Here is a 9,232-nt window from a genome sequence, read left to right on the forward strand (position 1 = left end):
GTGAAGATATTGGAGGCTGAAAACACAGAAATGCGGGAGAGACTGGTGGCCAGTGAGACCAAGGTAGGCCATTAGTACTTCAAATGTCCCAAACAAAATGTCCCTGTCATTGATCCAAATAAAATGCTTCTTGTTTTAGATACGTTTATTTAGGACATGTTTGTTCTGTTTCACCAAGGTGGCGGCTCTGGAGAGGGAGAACGCTGACCAACAGACAGAGCTGACAGCTGTGAAGACGGACGTGATGAACATGAAGATGGAGAATGCAGCTGTTCAAGAAAGTCTGGTGACCAGCGAGGCCAAGGTGGCGGCTCTGGAGAGGATGACTTCAGACCAGCAGACGGAGCTGGCAGCTGTGAAGGAGAGACTGGTGACCAGCGAGACCAAGGTTTACTTGATTATTTGTTTATTTGTGACCAGCGAGACCAAGGTTTATTTGATTATTTGTTTATTTGTTTACAGGTGACCAGCGAGACTAAGGTTTATTTGATTATTTGTTTATTTTTTTTATCTCCATTGGTAGGTAAGTACATTTAGGGTTTAACCCCAAAAAAATTGATACAAAAGGTTTTTTAATGGATTCTATTACTATTGGACCTGCTAAATGACATACTAAAAAAATAAAAAAAATCTGACTTTGGGAAATTAGTTTTTCCAACATAGCTGCCATAGGCTTATTGGGTCAAGAGACACTCCAGGTGAATAGGCCAAAAAATTTAGCTTGCCGATATCACCATGAAACTTAATCCGGTGATTACTCACATATTTGTGAGAAAAAAATGTATTGCAAGTTTTCTGAAATGTTATGTTTTAATATGGTAATTGGACTATATCTAATTAAATATGCATTAAATTTCAAAATGCAAAAACTCAAAATCTGAAAAAGCCAAGCTCAAAATGACTCTTTTATTTTGTTTCTAGTAAGCCAGAAGATATCTTCAGAAGAGATTATGGACATCTCTTTTTGTTTTGTAGTAAATCTAAAAATCTTTGTGCAGACTCACCAGCTAGTTTTTTTTTCAAAACATGATTATTAAACATCTCTCTCAGATAAATAACTGAGTTTTATGTTTCTCAAGTTCTTCCAGACATTCTTTGAGTCTGGTGGTATCATTCTATCATGTATCAAGGGCAAGGTCAGCTGTCCTCAAATCATAGCCTCTCCACAGAGGTGTCCTAAGGGCTGGTGCTGGGACTCCTATTTGCCATGTACACCACATCACTGGGCCATGTTATCTGTTCTCACAGCTTCTCATACTACTGTTACACCGATGAAGCACAGTTACTTTGTGCCAGATGACTCCACGGTCACACACATTTCCGCTTGCCTCTCTGAACTATCCACAAGTATGAAGGAATGCAACCTTCAGTTGAGCCTCGCCCAAATGCACTGCTGGTGATCCCAGCCAAAGATTTAAGGTTGCCATGATATCGAACTCAATATGGATTCTGCTACTGTTGCCTCAAATAAGGCCACAAGAAATCTAAGTGTCATTGTTGATGACCATCTATCATTCTTTGACCACATCAGTTTCCCAGTACTACAAATGTCCCTGTCGTTGCAGAGTATTATAGATATGGGTGTTAGACGTTTTACAGAATCTGCTATATTGTGGGGTTTTAACATTTAAAATTGCCCATCCCAGACAGCAATTAGATTTGGGCCGGGTCCGTTTTCAAGTCAGCAGATCCGCATAGCAGTCACAGTCATTTTGCCGATCAGCGGCAGCTCCGATCCGGACCAGTAGTTTGACAGTCAGTTTTGAAGGCTCCTGGCGGAGGCGGGCCAGATAAGCAATCCGGACGCGCCATAATAAAATAATTCAGTCCGATTTGAAGGCGCGTGGCGGGTGCGGGCCACATAAAGCAATCCGGACGCGCCAAAACTGAATTTGTTCCCCAACTGTCACTTTGGAACCCTCAGAGAGAGAGAGACCGTTCTTCAGTTTACCTCAGCTGAACTCAACTATCCGCCTGTGTCGCGTCTCGTCCAACACTGCACTGTCGTGACTTGATCATTCAATGATGGTAAGTAATTATTTAACTTAATACTATGGTAGAAGTAAAATACACTCACACGCCGTCGCCACTACTATTTCAGCGTTTTAGTCCAGTGAGTTAATTCCTCTGTTGTGTCGTGAAATGGCTTGGCCGAGCACTGAATCATAACACCGCAGCATCGCGCTAACTTGCTGCTGTCTTTGTGGCTGGCGGGCTGTGGCATCATAAGCTTTTGATGAACCCACTCAAAATGTGTCATGATCGGGCTATTTGAGTCCATTTTAGCGGCATTAGCAGTAATGGTGATAATCTTTTATGAAGCTAACATCCCAAACATACCCTATCAACACGGGACAGAAACAAAGGTCGACTAGCACTACTACCGGTAGTTCTGTAACTAGGACCGCTGTGATTTGTATAACATTCGCCAAAAAAGCTAGGTATAGGTGCGAGTGTGATGTACATGATGTGTTCGATTATTTTCAATCAATTTCTGATGGCTTAATAATCACCGTATCCATGTTGTGCCGCCGACAGCAAACATTCTGTGTTGTGCTATTAGCTCACTTTGAGCTGAATTCATTTGACATCACACAGTTTGTAACTCCTTGATTGTTGTAGCCCATTTACACAAATCCTACATGGTCGTATTGTTAGTTTAATAACTGCATTGTGATATAGGCTATAACATGGATTAGGCTTCATCAAAATACTGTGAATTAAAGCTCATGCATGCATGTTGTATGCAAAACGTTGAAACTTTTTTTGTCTTTCTTTTCCTCTTTGCTTTGGGTTGGGTAGAATTGTACGGTAGGTTCAGCCATTCCTTGATCGACCTGACACCAGCATTAGGCCTACTCGATGTGTATGAAGCAAGCTGCCTCTGCATCAAGTGAGGGAAGAAGCCGCCACTGAAACGCTTTTTGGACTGTCATTTGAAGGTATGAGCCGAGAGTTGTAAACATGAATGCCAATTGTACTAGGCCTATATATTTTCACAGTGAAATCCCAATAACTATTATTCATAATTATTTATTCTTTTTCTGCTACAGGACACAAATGAAAGGACAGGAATTCTGCTCTGCGGCGTTGGTCTCACTATTTATTCAAGAAGCCCTTGGACACCACCAGAATGTATGAAGTAAGTTGTTTTTATGTTATGCATTAAAGCCCATGCATGCTGGCACCCCCCCCCCCTCTCTCTCTCTCACTCACACACACACACTTGTTGTACTGCACTCAATAAGAGCTTGCCTGATGCTGTTGTTTGGTGGCCTGAATGTGCATAGAATACCTACTGTCTACTTGAATAGGTTTATTGTATGTTCTATGTATTTCTATGACAAACTTTCAACCTTTTTGTGTTTCTTTTTCTTTTTGCTTTGGGTAGAATTGCAAACAGTAGGCACAGTCATTCCTTGATCGACCTGGCATCAACATCGCTCGATGTGTATGAAGCTGCAAGTGAGAGAAGAAGCCGCCACTGAACACCTTTTTGGACTGTCATGTGAGTGTATGAGCTGACAATTTAACTTCTTTAACTGTTGATCCTGCTGAGACATATGTAAGTGGCTTGATAATGTCTCGTTTACACTAATGTATGTCAAGCTGGTCTCAGGCTAACAAGACTACCATGAAATCTTAAAAGTTTTGGACAGACGTCTCAATTTCACCATTGTGTTGTGCCATACTGGACAAGTATTACTTGCTCAGTTTTGACAACCTAATTCTATATTCTGCTGTGCAACTTGTGCACAAAATGATTCACAATTCTGCTCCACCACCTCTGAAAACTTTTATCCATCCTTGCTCTGAACAAATTAGAACAACTAGATCTACCACCAGAGGAAATAGTAGCCTCCCAAGCCGGGTAACAGCATACATTTGCACAATCTGTTTTTGCAGAGCAACTAAATAATGGAATGCCCTTCCCACCCACATAAAAGGCATTACAAACTTTTATTCATTCTCACTTGGAGTGAAGAAATGGCTTTCATGTACCCAGTCTGGTCACCACTAATAGTTTTGCACATACCTGTTTTGACACTGAGCATATGGTAGTTTTTGCATATGACATATTTTAGTGTGTGTGTGTGTGTGTGTGTGTGTGTGTGTGTGTGTGTTATATGTTTTCTTACCTGCCCAGGGAATGCAGATGGAAATTAGCTTTTAGCTATAATGTGGTGCAGGTCATCTTTTTTTTTACTATGTAACTAATGTACTTTGCACATGGTCCCTGATGAAATAAACCAATAAACTAAACTAATTGTAAACATGGATGCCAATTGTACTAAATATTTTCACAGTGAAATCCCAATAACTATTATTCATAATTATTTATTCTTTTTGTGCTGTAGGACTGAAATGAAAGGACAGGACTTCTACTCTGCTGGGTCGGCCTCACTACATATTCAAGAAGCCCTCGGACGTCATCAGAATGTACTAAGTAAGTTGTTTTTATGTTATGCATTAAAGCCCATGCATGCTGGTGTGCACACTCTCTCACTCTCACTTACTCTCTCTCTCTCACACACACACACACACACACACACACACACACACACACACACACACACACACACACACACACACACAGAACTTGCCTGATGCTGTTCTGTGGTGGCCTGAAAAGTGGATGGAATACCTACTGTCTACTTGGCTAGGTTGACTGTATGTTCTGTGTACGGGGTCATGTTCCCACAGCCCATTGGTCCCACAGCTTATTCCTGCTGCTCCATGTTCCCACATTTTTAAGAAATTATTCAAATATACAGTGCACAGCAATAATGAGTATACCCTTGTTGAAAAGTAACATTTTGAACACACAAGTTATTCCCAAAACGCTCATAGAGTAAGTGTAATACAACATCTTTTGAGCTTACATAAGAAAATTAAGGCCAATTGTATAACTTAAATGACATATTTGCCCATTTTTGTGAAATTATGCTGGTGCAAAATTGAGTACACGCCTATCATAGTGTCTGAGAAGGGGCCGTGTTGGCCTGAATTGTCTCGAAATTTAAAGGGATTAAAAGGGAGGTCATTGTTGTGCGTTTTATCTTTGCCTTGCATTTAACTTTTACATTTTGAGTCTGAACCTGGCTATAATTGATGTGTGTGAGATTCGAATGAAATCCTATAGGGAGTATCATGATCTGTTTCAGTAGTTACAGTACATGTTGACAAGCATATTTCTTTTGGTGAAATTCAGCTTCCTACTGTTGATGGCACCCACACAGCCCCAAGCCATGCCACTCCCACTACCATACTTGACTTTCAGCATGAGGCACTTTCCTTTGTACACATCGCTTTTTACCACCACACATGTTTGACACCATCTAAAGCCAATTTGTTTATCTTGATGTCATTAGATCAGAGGACATGGTTCCAGTAACCCATATCCTTAGTTTGTTTGACTCTGATGAGACCATGATAAACAAATTTGCATTTGATGCTGTCAAGCATGTGTGCCATTGACTGAAATGTTAAATACATCATTGCCGTGATTAAGGCGATTACATTTCTAACCAAATATTAAACATTGACATGTTATTTAGAAAGTCGAGAATTTTAACTGATTTGATGTGACAATATGACCCGTTTCTTTTTTTCTGAAGAGAATGGTGATTTCATCACAATCTTCTAATTTTGTGAGTTACTTAATTCATGGTTTCTTGAAGCCAAAAATATGCAAGAATAAACAAATTATTGGCATAGTTTAAAATGTGGGTCGTGAATCTATAATCTATGAAAGTGTAACATTATTGATGGAATTATGGAAATAAATAAACATTTTCATGATATTCTAATTTTTTGGCCAGCACCTGTATGTGTCAGTTCATTCACAATCGTATGTAATTTGTGCCTGCACATACATCTGCATTAAGTCTAACGTTTCCCTTCTGCTTTGTGTGCTTTTTAATATCTTACAGTGTGAAGAGGCAACAAGGGAGAGATGAACGCTATCAAAAATGTGGAGATGGATCTGGCAGCCGACCGCTTTGGCACACACCCAACAAGAAACAAAACAATAAAGAATACTAAAATGCATAATTTGTAAGCAGCTCATTTTTTAAAAACATTGTTTGCTCTTGCTTGAAGGTGCACTGTGTAAAATTGTGGCCAGAGTAGTTATTGCATCTATGGTGCTCATTGAAACTGTGCTGTCTACTGCTAATTTAGATTTTTGCATGAATACCAAAGTGTAGTGAGTTTTGCAGCTAAAATGTCTATTTCTGGAAATTCAAAATGGCGGACCATGGAGAAGATCCCCCTTTTCATGTATGAAAAGTGCAAATTTCCCAGTCATGTTGAATACTTTGGTGGTGGTAAATATCTGTTAAAAAGTTAACATTTGTGAATGGGCATAATGAATTCTGGAAATGAACAACTAAAAATATTCCACGTCCACCTTTAAAGGGGTATGCCACTATTTTGGGGCTTAATACAGTTAAAATCGTTGGCCAGGGTTTATATAGGTGGTAAAGTGTCTTATTTTTCATGTAAGCCGTTGTCTTCTTTTAAGACAAGTTAGAAGAGGAAGCATGTCGCTAAGCTAGTGAAAGTCAATGGATCCGTGTAGCATGTAGCAATGCTACATGGATGCATTGACTTTCACTAGCTTAGCGACATACTCCCTCTTTTAACTTGTCTTAAAGCAAGACAACGCTTCACATGAAAAATAAGACACTTTACCACCTTTATAAACCCCAGCCAACAATTTTAACTGTATTAAGCCCCAAAATAATGGCATATGCCTTTAAATATCCCTTTAATCCGGATCAGGCCCAGATAAGGTCCGGATATGGGCCAGATGAGCCCCAACTGTGTATTACGGATCAGGGCCAGATCATGGTCAGATGCGTATTACCAGATCTGGCCCAGGTCGGGCACAAATTCCAAACATGTGGATCGGACCAGGGCCAGATCCATTCCGGATCCATAATCCGGACCTGTTCCAGCTCAGCGCCATTGTAAAATAAGAAACCGGGCCAGACCAGGATTGCGGACCTGGCCCAAGTGCCTGCCAACATCTGTCACAGATCTGGGCCAGACCCATTTTGCTGTCTGGGATGTTTGTACTGGGGACATGTTTGGGGGTTACACACCGGATGTTGTCTAATAAAGAGTACTTCTATCTGCCGGACACGACGCTCTCCGCCTCTGTTATTATTAACCACATATCTAATGGCACATGGTGTCAGAAGTAAAAATACAAGTCTTCCAGTAATGTTTAGGAAGCAAGGACTTAAACTCCGGACATTACGACGGACAAGTGGAGGATATTAGCCGCTTGGAACTTACTTTCACGGACGTGAACATTCGTCAGGTTAGCGTGTTCAAAGTTAGCATGAGCCTGGCAGGCTAGTGTATCCTCACGAGTCACGGCGGCGCGGGGAAAAAGAAAAAAGAAAGCGCAGCGGCGTTTCGATTTCCCGGAGTTTCGAGGAGCAGAGGAAGAGTCACATTCGCCTGGTGTAGAACAGCAAATGGAAAATCAATCGCCAGCGGCAAACCCTCAACAAGGAGACGGTTCTTCACGCTCGTCAGGGGAGACTCCGGAAAGAGTAGTTCCACCCGCAAGACAGAACAACCAGCCTGAGGGGAGCGTAAGCACACCACAACGCATACACACGATGGCTACTTCTGCTGTACAAATTACACCACCAGACAGCTTTGACTTTTCAAATTCTGCTAATTGGCCAAAGTGGATTAGGAGATTTGAACGCTTTCGCATAGCATCTGGACTCATTGATAAACCAGATGAGTACCAAGTTAATTCTCTCCTGTATACTTTAGGAGACACAGCAGATGACATTCTAAGTGTCTTACCACTGTCTGAAGCAGACAAAAAGAACTTTGACAAAGTGAAAAGTGCTTTTGAGACTCATTTCGTGGGAACACATAATGTGATATATGAAAGAGCAAAATTCAATCTGAGAATGCAGGAGCAGGGAGAAAGTGCAGAATCCTTTATAACGTCTGTGCACACTTTGGCCGAGAACTGTAAATTTGGCACACTCCGAGACGAATTAATAAGAGACCGGATAGTTGTAGGAATCCGGGACAAAAAGCTGTCAGAACGCCTACAGCTAGACTCAACATTGACTCTGAAGTCAGCCATCACAACGGTACGTCAAAACGAAATGGTGAAGAAGCAGCAGTTGCTACTGCATGGCGAAACTTCAGATCACAATGTAGACAGCATACGGTACAAAGGCAAGGGGCCAAGACCTCAAGCAGAAAAAGGGAAATATCCCAGAGAGAAGCCCTCTCAGCTCAGAACAGCGCAGAACAGCCCCCGTGCAGGGGCAGAGAGAGAGTGCAAGTGGTGTGGGGGAACACAATACCACCAATGGAAAGACTGTCCAGCAAGAGATGCAAACTGTCGAAAATGTGAAAAAAGGGGCCACTATGCTGCAGTTTGTCGGTCTTCGAGAGCAGTCCACGCTGTCACGCAGCAACGGTGGCAGGAAGACGATGAGGAATACGAGCTCCTCCTCGGGTCAGTGACAGTCAACACAGTCAGCACTCGCTCAGTGACAGAATGGATGGAAACATTGTCTCTTAATGGAGAACCAGTCACATTCAAATTGGATACTGGCGCGGCGGTGACGGCCATTCCCCAGGAAATCTTCAAAGTGGAGCGTGACGGCCCTCTCACAAAACCCAGCAAAGTCCTGTACGGACCAGGAAATAATGTGCTGGAGGTCCAAGGTTGCTTTAAGAGCACGATGTCAGCGAAGGGCAATAGTGCAGCACAGGAGGTGTACGTCGTGACAGGGCTCTCAAAGCCCTTACTGGGTTTACCAGCAATCGAAGCCTTGCACCTGGTACAAAGAATTGAGGAAGTGAGGGACACTCCGGACGATTACAAGGCTGCATATCCAACAGTGTTCCGTGGCTTGGGATGTCTCAAGGAAAGTTACACCATTGCGTTGGAGGGGGACGCCATTCCGTTTGCTCTCTCTACGCCACGACGAATCCCAATTCCCCTCCGAGGAGAAGTACGAGAGGAGCTTGACCGCATGGAAGCAATGGGAGTCATCTCAAAGGTCACACAACCTACAGACTGGTGTGCGGGGATGGTTGTCATTCCGAAAACAAACGGGAAGATAAGGGTCTGCGTTGATCTCACTCACCTCAACAAATGGGTGAAAAGAGAGCGACACATCCTACCGTCGGTTGACCAGACTCTAGCGCAACTGTCTGGAGCAAAAGTGTTTTCCAA

The 9,232-nt window shown here is 42.3% G+C and overlaps 1 long non-coding RNA gene across 2 annotated transcripts; it reads left to right on the top strand.

Annotated features, from left to right (window-relative positions):
* Positions 1–1,647: 1,647 nt before the first annotated feature.
* LOC134459040 (uncharacterized) lies at positions 1,648–6,054 on the top strand. 2 transcript variants are annotated; one of them, XR_010036753.1, is made up of 6 exons: positions 1,648–2,028; positions 2,803–2,942; positions 3,054–3,142; positions 3,392–3,508; positions 4,359–4,447; positions 5,934–6,054. It is a non-coding gene; the product is annotated as an uncharacterized LOC134459040 (long non-coding RNA). The 2 variants fall into 2 exon arrangements; XR_010036752.1 differs by having other exon boundaries at positions 2,803–3,142.
* Positions 6,055–9,232: the final 3,178 nt, after the last annotated feature.

Source organism: Engraulis encrasicolus, chromosome 11 (genome assembly GCF_034702125.1).
Source record: "Engraulis encrasicolus isolate BLACKSEA-1 chromosome 11, IST_EnEncr_1.0, whole genome shotgun sequence".
NCBI lineage: Eukaryota > Metazoa > Chordata > Actinopteri > Clupeiformes > Engraulidae > Engraulis > Engraulis encrasicolus.